Source organism: Oncorhynchus mykiss, chromosome 1 (genome assembly GCF_013265735.2).
Source record: "Oncorhynchus mykiss isolate Arlee chromosome 1, USDA_OmykA_1.1, whole genome shotgun sequence".
Lineage (NCBI taxonomy): Eukaryota > Metazoa > Chordata > Actinopteri > Salmoniformes > Salmonidae > Oncorhynchus > Oncorhynchus mykiss.
This window is the reverse complement of record NC_048565.1, coordinates 25,508,641-25,522,445: the sequence shown is the minus strand read 5'-3', so window position 1 is coordinate 25,522,445 and position 13,805 is coordinate 25,508,641.

Here is a 13,805-nt window from a genome sequence, read left to right as displayed (position 1 = left end):
TTATGGCACATCTTGATTGACGCCTGTCTCAGTGGACTAATCCACTGCGGAAGCCCCAGGGATGGCACACCAGTAGTACCTTTACCGTTAATTCCCATTATTTCTAATCTAATCTACTGTTTGTTTTGTAGTGTGACAAAACTGCACATTTTAGTAGGGCTGTCCCCGATTAAAAAACATATTCTTTGTTCTTTCGACCAATCAACTGGTTGAAATGTTAAAATATGTATTTTCCATATACAGTGCATTCGGAAAGAATTCAGACCCCTTTAACTTTTCCAAATTTTTCCACATTTTTTTACAGCCTTATTCTAAAATGAATTCTCATTACCCCCATATCGCAAAGCAAAAACAGTTTATTTTGTGCAAATTTATAAAAAATGATATACAGAAATACCTTATTTACATAAGTATTCAGACCCTTGCTATGAGACTCAAAATTGAGCTCAGGTGCATCCTGTTTCCATTGATCATCCCTGAGATGTTTATACAACTTGATTGGAGTCCACCTGTGGTAAATTATATTAATTGGACATGAGATGGAAAGGCACACACCTGTTTAAAAAATATCCCACAGTTGATAGTACAAGACAGAGAAAAAAACAAGCTCCAAGATAGGATTGTGTCGAGGCACAGATCTGGGGAAGGGTACCAAAAAATTATTGCAGCATTGAAGTTCCCCAAGAACACAGTGGCCTCCATCATTCATAAATGGAAGAAGTTTGCAACCACGAAGACTCTTCCATTAGCTGGCCGCCCGGCCTTACTGAGCAATCGGGGGAGAAGGACCTGGGTCAGGTAGGTGACCAGGAACCCAATGGTTACTCTGCCAGAGTTCCAGAGTTCCTCTGTGGAGATGGGAGAACCTTCTAGAAGGACAACCATCTCTGCAGCACTCCAGCACCCCACCCATCAGGCCTTTATGGTAGAATGGAGGACAGAAACCACTCCTCAGTAAAAGGCACATGATAGCCCGCTTGGAGGTTGCCAAAAGGCACCTAAAGGACTCTCAGACCATGAGAAACAAGATTCTCTTGTCTGATGAAACCAATATTGAACTCTTTAGCCTGAATGCCAAGCATCAAGTCTGGAGGAAATGTTACCATCCCTACGGTGAAGCAGCATCATGCTGTGGGGATGTTTTTCAGTGGCAGGGACAGAGAGACTAGTCAGGATTGAAGAAAAGATGAATGGAGCAAAGTACAGTGAGATCATAGATGAAAATCTGCTCCAGAGCAGGACCTCAGACTGGGGCAAAGGTTTACCTTCCAACAGGACAACGACTCTAAGCACACAGCCAAGACAACACTTGTCCTTGAGTGGCACAGCCAGAGCCCGGACTTGAACCCTATCGAACATCTCTGGAGAGACCTGAAAATAGCTGTGCAGTGACACTTCCCATTCAACCTGACAGAGCTTTTTTTTATGTTTGTTATTTCACCTTTATTTAACCAGGTAGGCCAGTTGAGAACAAGTTCTCATTTGCAACAGCTTGAGCGGATCTGCAGAGAAGAATGGGAGAAACTCTCAAATAGAGTTGAACCAAGCTTGCAGCATCAGACAGTGCCTTGCAAAAGTATTCACCCCCCTTGGTGTTTTTCCTATTTTGTTGCATTACAACCTGTAATTTAAACAGATTTTTATTTGGATTTCATGTAATGGATATACACAATATAGTCCAATTGTTGAAGTGAAATGAAAAAAATAACTTGTTTCAAAAAGTTATTTTAAAAAGAAAATGGAAAAGTGGTGCGTGCGTATGTATTCACCCCCTTTGCTATGAAGCCCCTAAATAAGATCTGGTGCAACCAATTGCCTTCAGAAGTAACATAATTAGTTAAATAAAGTCCACCTGTGTGCAATCTAAGTGTCACATGATCTGTCACATGATCTCAGTATATATATAAACCTATTCTGAAAGGTCCCAGGGTCTGAAACACAACTAAGCAAGGGGCACCACCAAGCAAGCGACGCTATGAAGACCAAGGTGCTCTCCATACAGGTCAAGGAAAAAGTTGTGGAGAAGTACAGATCAGGGTTGGGTTATAAAAAAGATCTGAAACTTTGAACATCCCACGGAGCACCGTTAAATCCATTATTAAAAAAATGAAAGAATATGGCACCACAACAAACCTGCCAAGATAGGGCAGCCCACCAAATCTCACAGACCAGGCAAGGAGGGCATTAATAGGGGAGTCAACAAAGAGACCAAAGATAACCCTGAAGGAGCTGTAATGCTCCACAGCGGAGATCGGAGTATCTGTCCATAGGACCACTTTAAGCCGTACACTCTACAGAGCAGGGCTTTACGGAAAAATGTCCAGAAAAGAATAAGTGAACATGCTTGGTGTTCGCCAAAAGGCATGTGGGAGACTCCCCAAACATATGGAAGAAGGTACTCTGGTCAGATGAGACTAAAATGTACCTTTTTGTCCATCACGGAAAATGCTATATCTGGCGCTAACCCAACACATCTCATCACCCCATGAACCACATCCCTACAGTGAAGCATGGTGGTGGCAGCATCATGTTGTGGGGATGTTTTCCATTGGCAGGGACTGGGAATCTGATCAGAATTGAAGGAATGATGGATGGTGCTAAATACAGGGAAATTCTTGAGGGAAACCTGTTTCAGTCTTCCAGAGACTGATGGAAACGCCAGGCCTCACACATAGCATATTTCTGAAGAAAATATTGAATAAGTAGGGCACATTTAGATGGGACTGTAGTTTTTCGTGAGGACGGGGGATATTGTACAGTTGAAATCCCCCCTAAAATCAACAAATGGGAATCTAAAATTGGGTATAGCAGATAAAAAGGTAGAAATGAAACTTCTGTCATCCCAATTGGGAGCATAAACACTAGACAAAACAAGAGGGGTAGAAAACAGTTTACCAGTTACTATGACGTATCATTCCTTAGGATCAGCAATAACCTCAGAAGCTACAAAGGGAGTAGATTTGTCAACCAAAATGGCAGCACCTCTTGATTTATGAAAGTTAGAGTGGAACAGTTGGCCAACCCAGTCCCTGCGAATCCTAAAGTGCTCTTGCAGAAATGCAAAATTTGCGTTCAAACTCTTTAAATGTGTCAGCACCTTCTTACATTTCATAGGGTTTAACACTGCACTCCCACCATTAAAAAGTAGTGTTCTGTGTTAGTGAATCAAGCAGTAAAAAATGTAAATGTAAAAAGTGAATCCCATGTGCAAACGAAATTAGAAAAGCATCACTTGTAGATGTGTAAAGTTATATTCAGTCTTATAACAGGTATTGAGAGAATAAAAAAATGTAATGTATCAAGGCTCTCAGCCCAAAACTTCTCATTTGAAGTAAGCCAATCACAGTAAAATTACCAAAAGAAATCTAGTTAGAAAATGTGACAACGTTCAACCAAGACCACAGAACTACGTCTGTGCAACATTGAACATTTGCTGGGTCTAAATGATGTTCAAAACCTTCAACATTGAAGAGCATTTACTGTTTACTGGGTCGAGACAAATGGATCCGATTGACAAATAACCTAAAATATTTTTGAGTCAATGAGTCAATATGTTAAAAAAAACTCAATAGATCAATGAGACAGCAAGGAATCTAAGGAATTACATAAACCCTTAATAAAATGAAAAAAAATTACATTGCTTTTAAAGGCAAGCACACTAGATGATCAAAACATTCAATCACATCAAATAAGCCTGAGTGGGTTTGCCAACTCCAGAAATATATCGGAACAGTACAGTCTAAACATAGTTTGAGGCATTTCCGCGGACTCTGGCACCGATACCAGTCTCAGGTTGTTGCGGCGAGAAAATCCCTATCAGCTCAAACATCTCTCCTGTACCTTTTTCAGATCTGCTGCCAGGTGTTTCACATCAGCATCCAGGGAGGTAGTCAGGTCGGCAACACTGAGGTCTCCAGTGCTGCAATCGTCATGTTGTGAAACTCTGTTGTTGTTTTGAGTAATGGGATAGATGGCACCTTCTCATTTTGCAGGATACAGTGGTTAAATCTGCTTTTATAGTATAAGAAATCTCTTGTATCTCAGAGCATAGCAGTTTGAAGGTCTTGAGAAAGTTCATTTCAGCGCCACCAGGCAAAGTAGCACCCCCGGGTAAAGCGCGAGTCTCCAGGCTCTCAGAGTGAGGAGAGAGTGGTGACATTTGAAAGCAAAGTAGTCTTGAGTATTACAGAAAGGGATCACCAAACTAATACTTGAAAATAAGTATGGTTTTGCTGCAAAAATCACATAAAATTTAAGAATTCTGCTGGAGCAAATGGAAAACACATCAGTCGCACATTGCTCCCCTAGCGGCTCCTGCCTCCATCATTCTTAAACGTAAAAAGTTTGGAACCATCAAGCTTCTTCCTAGAGCTGGCCACCCGGCCAAACTGAGCAATTGGGGGAGAAGGGCATTGGTCAGGGAGGTGACCAAGAACCCGATGGGACATGTCCTCTGTAGAGATGGGAGAACCTTCCAGAGGGACAACCATCTCTGCAGCACTCCACCAATCAGGCCCTTATGGTAGAGTGGCCAGACGGAAGCCACTCCTCAGTAAAAGGCACAACAGCCCACTTGGAGTTTGCCGAAAGGCACCTAAAGGACACTCAGACCATGATAAACAAGATTCTCTAGTTTGATGAAACCAAGATTGAACTCTTTGGCCTGAATTCCAAGCATCACGTCTGGAGGAAGCATGGTGGTGGCAGCATCATAGTGTGGGACTGAGAGAGTAGTCAGGATCGAGAGAAAGTTAAACGGAGCAAAGTACAGAGAGATCCTAGTTGAAAACTTGTTCCAGAGCACTCAAGACAGCAGACTGGGGTGAATGTTCAACTTCCAGAAGGTAAACAACTCAAAGCACACAGCCAAGACAACATAGGAGTGGCTTCATGGCAAGTCTTTGAATGTCCTTGAGTGGCCCAGCCAGAGCCCGGACTTGAACCTAATCGAACATCTCTGGAGAGACCTGAAAATAGCTGTGCAGCGACGCTCCCCATCCAACCTGACAGAGCTTGAGAAGATCTGCAGAGAAGAATTGGAGAAAATCGCCAAATACAGGTGTGCCAAGCTTGTAGGGTCATACCCAAGTAGACTCGAGGATGTAATCGCTGCCAAAGTTGCCTCAACAAGGTACTGTGTAAAGGGTCTGAATACTTATGTAAATGTGATATTTCAGGTTTTTTTTAATATACATTTGCAAACATTTCGAAAAACCTGTTTTGCTTTGTCATTATGGGTTATTGTGTGTAGATTGATGAGAAAAAAATGTAATCTATTTTAGAATAAGGCTGTAACGTAACAAAATGTGGAAAAAGTCAAGAGGTTTGAATACTTTCCGAAGGCTCTGTATATAATCATAACAGTCATGGGAGCCTGGGACCTGATAAACCGGACATCTACACCCAACAAGAGTCGAAGGACAGAGGGATTCACTAGCTGGAACCTTCTAATCTGAGGGGTGCCAGGTGTGGGTAATGAGGGTTGCTAGGTGTGCGTAATGAGGGTTGCCAGGTGTGCATAATGAGGTGTGCATAACGACATCATAACCGCCATCGATAAGAGACATTACTGTGCAGCCGTATTCATCGACCTGGCCAAGGCATTCGACTCTGTCAATCACAACATTCTTATTGGCAGACTCGACATCCTTGGTTTCTCAAATGATTGCCTCGCCTGGTTTACCAACTACTTCTCTGATAGAGTTCAGTGTGTCAAATCGGAGGGACTGTTGTCCGGTCCTCTGACAGTCTCTATGGGTGTGCCAAAGGGTTCAATTCTCGGGCCGACTCTCTTTTCTGTATACATCAATGATGTTGCTCTTGTTGCTGTTGATTCTTTGATCCACCTCTACACAGACGACACCATTCTGTATACTTCTGGCCCCTCCTTGGACACTGTGTTAACTAACCTCCAGACGAGCTTCAATGCCATACAACACTCCTTCGTGGCCTCCAACTGCTCTTAAACGCAAATAAAACTAAATGCATGCTATTCAATCGATCACTGCCCGCACCTGCCTGCCCGTCCAGCATCACTACTCTGGACGGCTCTGACTTAGAATACATGGACAACTACAAATACCTGGGTGTCTGGTTAAACTGTAAACTCTCATTCCAGACTCGCATTAAGCATCTCCAATCCAAAATTAAATCTAGAATTGGCTTCCTATATCGCAACAAAGCATCCTTCACTCATGCTGCCAAACATACCCTCGTAAAACTGACCATCCTACCGATCCTCGACTTCGGTGATGTCATCAATAAAATAGCCTCCAACACTCACTACTTAGCAAACTGGATGCAGTCTATCACAGTGCCATCCGTTTTGTCACCAAAGCCCCATACACTACCCACCATTGCGACCTGTATGCTCTCGTTGGTTGGCCCTCGCTTCATACTCGTCAGCCAAATCCACTGGCTACAGGTTATCTACAACTCTCTGCTAGGTAAAGCCCCGCCTTATCTCAGCTCACTGGTCACCATAGCAGCACCCACTCATAGCACGCGCTCCAGCAGATATATCTCACTGGTCACACCCAAAGCCAATTCCTCCTTTGCTCATCTTTCCTTCCAGTTCTCTGCTACCCATGACTGGAATGAATTGCAAAAATCTCTGAAGCTGGAGACTCACATCTCCTCACTAGCTTTAAGCATCAGCTGTCAGAGCAGCTTACAGATCACTGCACCTGTACATAGATGGGCTGTTTACAGATGGGCTATCTACCTACCTCATCCCCATACTGGTATTTATTTATTTATTTATTTTGCTCCTTTACACCCCAGTATCTCTACCTGCACATTCATCTTCTACCAATCTACCATTCCAGTGTTTAATTGCTATTTTGTAATTACTTCGCCACCATGGCCTATTTATTTCCTTAACTTGCCTCATTTGCACTCACTGTATATAGACTTTTTGTTTTCTTTTGTTCTACTGTATGTTTTGTTTATTCCATGTGTTACTCTGTGTTGTTGTATGTGTCGAATTGGTACACTTGATCTTGGCCAGGTCGCAGTTGCAAATGAGAACTTGTTCTCAACTAGCCTACCTGGTTAAATAAAGGTGAAATAAAAAATAAATAAAAAATAATTGCGGATCTGGTTGGACAAGAAAGCATGATGGTGGCTGGCCAATTTGATTGTTTCCACCCATGTTGTTCATCAGGTTATACTGTGGGTGACAAGGTGATGTGTTGTGTATACTAAAACAGTACAAACCTGGGTGTATTACAAAGCATGATCAAATTAAGTAGCCAGCTGCAGTAATTTTTTGAAACATTGAGAAATAGTTTTTTGTTGTCAAATTAACCAGTTATCTACCTTTGATAAGCAGCTAGCTAGCTATAGCTAGCTGGTAGCTTTCTAGCTAGTTAGCTCCCATGCCAATTTCAAGTCTTTACAAATGAATATCTAATATCTAAGTTATTTCAGAATAAAGCTAGTGCATCATGTTGTTAGCTATAGCTATCACCACATATCCCCAGTTAGATAATAATAATGATGTGTTTTCACTTATTGCATCTGCATGCTTTTTGCGTTCTCCTTGGTGTACTTGTTCGTTTGTGAGCTGGCTGCTCATTCTAAATAGTATAATCTAATCTGTTCTAAATAGTTGCAGCATGTGGCCATTCGGTTTTGACATGCAAAAGTGAAATAGGTGTATTTATGCTGTTGTTCAAATGCACAGATTTGCATCATATTTCAGTTATGTTGTTTTGTTGACAACTCCAACTACCTTGCGCCCTGGGTATTCAGCCAATCAGCAGTCACCACTGGAAGTGGTACACGCTAAGAAAGCAGCATGAGTCCTTTACACTCGCCCAAGAGAGAAGGGAGATCCACATTAGACTCCTCAACAGCAGCTGAATAATCACTTATTTTTTGTCAAATGCACATCATCAAAGCTTTGAAAATGAAATGTTTCCATATTTCCAGATTAAAAGGAGTCGCTTAGACACCTCTTATTTTTGCGGAGTTTAAATACATTGATAATGGATCTGATAAATACTGAACACAAATATAAATGCAACATGTAGTGTTGGTCCCATGTTTCATGAGCTGAAATAAAAGATCCCCGAAAGTTTCCATAAAGCTTTTTTCTCTCAAATGTTCCGCACAAATTTGTTTACATCCCTTTTAGTGAGCCTTTCTCCTTTCCCAAGATAATCCATCCACCTGGCAGATGTGGCATATCAAGAAGCTGATTAAACAGCATGATCATTACACAGGTGCACTTTGTGCTGTTGTCCACATAAAAGGCCACTCTAAAATGTGCGGTTTTGTTAGACAACACAATGCCACAGATGTCTCAAGTTGAGGGAGCATACAATTAGCATGCTGACTGCAGAAATGTCCATCAGAGCTGTTGCCAGATAATTGAATGTTAATTTCTCTACCATAAGCCACCAACAACATCATTTAGAGAATTTGCATGACAACCACAGACCATGTGTATGGCGTTGTGTGGGTGAGCGGTTTGCTGATGTCAACGTTGTGAACAGAGTGCCCCATGGTGGCGGTGGGGTTATGGGCAAACATAAGCTAAGTACAACAAACACAATTGCAATTTATCGATGGCTAATTCAATGCACAGAGATACCGTGACCAGATCCAGAGTCCCATTGTCTTGCCATTCATCCTCCTCCATCATGTTTCAGCATGATAATGCACATCCCATGTCGCAAGGATCTGTACACAATTCCTGGAAGCTGAAAATATCCCAGTTCTTCCATGGCCTGCATACTCACCAGACATCTGAACAGGTCCCATTGAGCATGTTTGTGATGCTCTGGATCGACAGAGCGATCCAGTTCCTGCCAATATCCAGCAACTTCACACAGTCATTGAAGAGGAGTGGGACAACATTCCACAGGCCACAATCAACAGCCTGGTTAACTCTATGCGAAGGAGATGTGTTGCACTGCATGAGGCAAATGGTGGTCATGTCAGATACGGATTGGTTTTCTGATCCACGCCCCTACCTTTTTTTTAAGGTGTCTGTGACCAACAGATGCATATCTGTATTCCCAGTCATGTGAAATCCATAGACTAGGGCCTACTGAATGTATTTCAATTGACTGATTTCATTAGGTGAACTGTAACTCAGTAAAATCTTTGAAATTGTGGCATGTTGAGTTTTTATTTTTGTTCAGAACACTTTGCTTTGACAAAGTTATTTCTGAAGATGATTATTTATCTCATGTGATTAGTGCCTAATTGACATTTGTCCCTCATTTTAAGGTAAACCCTATTACGTGAACTGAATTCTTGTTTTAAATATAGTGAAACTATTCCATTTAAAATATGTATTTATTCAACAGAAACATTTAACATCTAGTAGTCAAATCACAGTGTACAAGCAGGTGAGCTGGTTCTACTTTTTTTGGCAATTTTCTGGTGTTTTGGGGTGAAAAACTGAGCGGGGCGAGCATAACACGTCAACCCTGTTACCCATAGATAGATAGGCTAGAAATGTTTTACAACAACTGTGTTATTGTACTTGACACATGGCTTATTTAACTTGTAATTACCAGTTGGAGGGCCGTTCAAGTGGATTTTTACCAGATTTGGCAAATTCACACTTGATTACGAGCGCACCATAACACAACTAACCATCCATTGTAAAGCCGCTACAATACGACTCATTGGAAGCACAATACCTAGACCTACACATATTGTGGAGCATTGTACGTTAAAAACAGACAAAAAACTAAAATAAAATGTTTTTTTATTTTTATATTAAGCTGAAGAGAGGCACTTTATAGTCTTTTGTTTTTTTTACTTCTTGAGATGTCTTTGTGAAGTTGAACGTGTGCTCCTTATGACAGAATGTAAACATTTAGTGAAATCTAAATGTTTTGTTTTTTTATTCACCATCACAATTTAGATTATATCACTGCCAAAGTCTTGGCTTGGTGGCCCAAAAAATTATCTCCATTGATCAACATATAAAGAGTAATTTAAGGAGCTGAATTAGGAACCACTTTGACCAACCTGTAGACTAGATGTCATAGCCATGCATCTCTGGAATACATTTTAAGGCATTACATGCATTTTAGTGAAGATGCAAATGTATCTATCGATGTTTGAAAGACATTTTACATGACATTCATATTTCCTCACACTGCATACTACTGGCTATTCTTTTTATTTAACCTTTATTCTGAGACCAAGGTCTCTTGTACAGATGAGCCTTGTAATTACAAAAATATACAGTACACAAAAATATACACATCAATACACTATGAAAAGCAAAACAGAGATACACAACCATAGAATATAAACACATTCTTCAGTAAAAAGGTCCTCAATCAGCCATCTTTATGTCCTCGCACCACTTTAATTGCCATCAGCGTCCAACTTCCAGCAAATAAACGAGGAAACCTTGAACGTGAAAGAATGAAGGACATGATCACAGAACAAGGAGGTGTTAATGACGCCGGGGGTACCCTCTTCCACAATCCATGATCCCTGATTAGCTCTCAAGTTGGATTGTCTCGTGTTTAGATTGGAAAATCTGGCCAAAGTTTTTATGATAAAAACCTGATAATTTCCCTTCATTACTGGAGAACACACATATTTGGAAAACAGGGTGCTTCTTCTCACCCCATGAGTTAGTTGGCTGTCAATGTGTTTGTGACGATTGTGTTCTTCTGCTTACAGTCTGATCAGCTCATCCATCCAATTCCACACATCTTCCCCTTCCTCCTCCAGAATGTCTAAGTCAATACCCTGATCAACCAGGAAGTTCCCATGGCATGCCGATGTCTGTTTAAAAATCAAAGCACACACAGCAGCCAGATATTTCTGTTCTGCCTCATCTAACCCCCAGTGTGTTCACAGATCAATTTCGTTTTATAGCTGAGCGTGAATTATTCCACCAAGCTAGCGAAGAGACGACTTGCAGTGCTCAGCGGGCGGCTGACAGCTTTGGCCACAGCCCTGTCAGAAATACTGCCGACTCAGGCATCTTCAGGGAAAACATGGACTGAGCTTCCGAAAATAGATTTGACCTTTGATGCAGATAACCATTAATCCATGGAGCAACTTTGACCTTGCCCTCCAAAGGGGAGGAATGGACTGGGAGAGCAGCCACGCATCACAACCTTGACCTGTAACTCTTGTAAAGTGAATTGGTAAAACTAACGCCTGTGTCTGTCCTGTCATAACTTCTCTTTTATCCGTTCCAGATGAGAATGAGATGGATATTCTGGGGCGTCCTCCTCTGGCAGCCCTTCTACTCCTGTGGCATTCTACCAAAAAGCACAGGTGTCCCCCGGTTTACCCAGATGGTTCTACTGTTAGATGCTGTGTAGCAGAACCAGAAGTACAGCCAAGCGTGGATAACCTGTCAGGGTCATCTAACGGTCCTCTGTACCTGATCTAAGAGATTTCCCTATTACCATGCTGGACCAAACAGATGCTGTTGGACTGGTAATAATCTAATAGACAATGTTTTACAATGCAAGATCATGCAAAGACAATTATATACTGAACAAAAATATAAACGCAACATGTAAAGTGTTGGTCCCATGTTTCATGAGCTGAAATAAAAGATCCCAGAAATGTTCTGTACGCACAAAAAGCTTATTTCTCTCAAATTTAGTTTGTTTGTTAGTGAGCGTTTCCCTTTGCCAAGATAATCCATCCACCTGACAGGTGTGGCATATCACCTTGTGCTGGGGACAGTAAAAGGACACTCTAAAATGTGCAGTTTTGTCACACAACACAATACCACAAATGTCTCAACTGGCATGCTGACTGCAGGAATGCCCACCAGAGCTGTTGCCAGAGAACTGAATGTTAATTTCTCTACCATAAGCCACCTCCAATGTCATCTTAGAGAATTTGGCAATACGTCCAACCGGCCTCACAACCGCAGACAAAAATTATAATTTTGGATGGTGCGTTTATATTTTTTGTTCAGTATATACATTAAATAAATGATTTATGCATTTAACATATATTGTGATATACATTTGACATACATTTAAAATATATACCGTAATAGATGTTGGAATGTATTTCAAATGTATTAAATTAATTGTTTTAAATACTTTATTTGGCCAATTTGAAATATTTCAAAATGTATATAACAATATATTTTAAATGTCTTTTTTTCTTTACAGGAGAAGGAAGCTGACTGATATTGAGTTGTGCACAGGAGAGAAATTAGACCCATTTAATCAAAGATGCTTAGTGGGTTTTAGGTGTCATAAACATGATCCCTCTTATGCGCTATACTAATGAATGTGTAGATTAATGATTGAATAGGGCTCTTAGTAAGCAGAGGGGACAAATAAAACCCAAACAGACAAATAGGAATAATGTAATAACAGAGAAGTTTACTCTGCTGACTCAACGACAAAGTTCATAAAGAGACTGCTGATATTATCTTAAAACAAAAACAACATATGATGAAGTGTTGATTGGTGTGATCTTGCAGTAACACAGTGCTAAAACATGCATTTTTGATCCCATGAGAACAGAACAGCAGCACCATCACACGGTATCTGGATACAGAAAACAACCAACAGTACTAAATAATGAACACTAAGGGGAATAAAACAGAGCACCCCGGTAGCACACATACAGACAACCAGACACCATCACAGGTCCTGTAGTATAGTATATACCCTCTCCTCCACCACATTCTATACATGCTATATACACGCAACTATACATGGACAACTACCCACAAATACAGGTGGGGGAAAAAAGCTACCTAAGTATGGTTCTCAATCAGAGACAACGATAGACAGCTGCCTCTGTTTGAGAACCATACCCGGCCAAACACACAGAAATACAAATCATAGAAAAAGGGACATAGAATGCACACCCAAATCACACCCTGACCAAATCAAAATAGAGACATATAAAGCTCTCTACTGTCAGGGCGTGACAGCTAAATTATCTAAGATAGAGTAGAGCTACGGATGATGTAACGTGATTTGACATCATTTTATCTGTGGCCAATGACCTTGAGCTTTCTTGGATGGGCACTTCTAATATAAATCTATGGCAGCACCCAAGGGGCTTGAATTTTTAAGCTCTCCCTGTAGATTTTGCGGTGACATAGTGTCCCCATGGGTGACAGAATACTGAGCCAATCACGGCGCAACTAGAGAACATTACCATGCCCTGCGCTTTATATTTTCTGCTGGCTGCCCCACCACCACCACAGAAAGCGCTGAGCTAGGCTGAAACCTGCACTTTGAAGCTCCCATACTCAAGAAAGCATGCAGCTTTAAACAAGTTTGGCTCTGCCCCACCTGCCCTGAATGACAGGTCGCCACTGAACATTATGTAATATGCGAAGATCTGCTGCCATAATACAGGAGGCAGGATCTGTTCCTTTCTAAATTACTGTCCAGCTCGGGAACCAGCTTTGGATAAAGAATATTTGATTTGTAATTTTGTATTCTAAGCTTTAAACCCAAAACATAGAAGATTCCAGAATTACTTTTACAAGAATTTGGAGGAGACCAAATCCTTCATCCTGAATAATAACACTACATAAAATATTTTGTTACCAGAATCGCTTGGGATGAGAAATTATGCTATTTCAGTGCTAGTCCGGTTCAGTGGGTTAAGTCAAATATGTTACAAAAGTTTGACAAAAACTAAATACGCAGCAAAAGCTTCATAAATCAATACTGAAAACAGAAACTTTCTCATCCCAGTAAAAGCTATATGTTCTCTTGGGGCCAGATTAGAAAAATGCTCCCTTCCTTCCTATAACACCACCTCACAATGCCCCTCTCCTGGTCTGGAAAGGAGGACTTTGAGTTAGATGTTAACCAAAC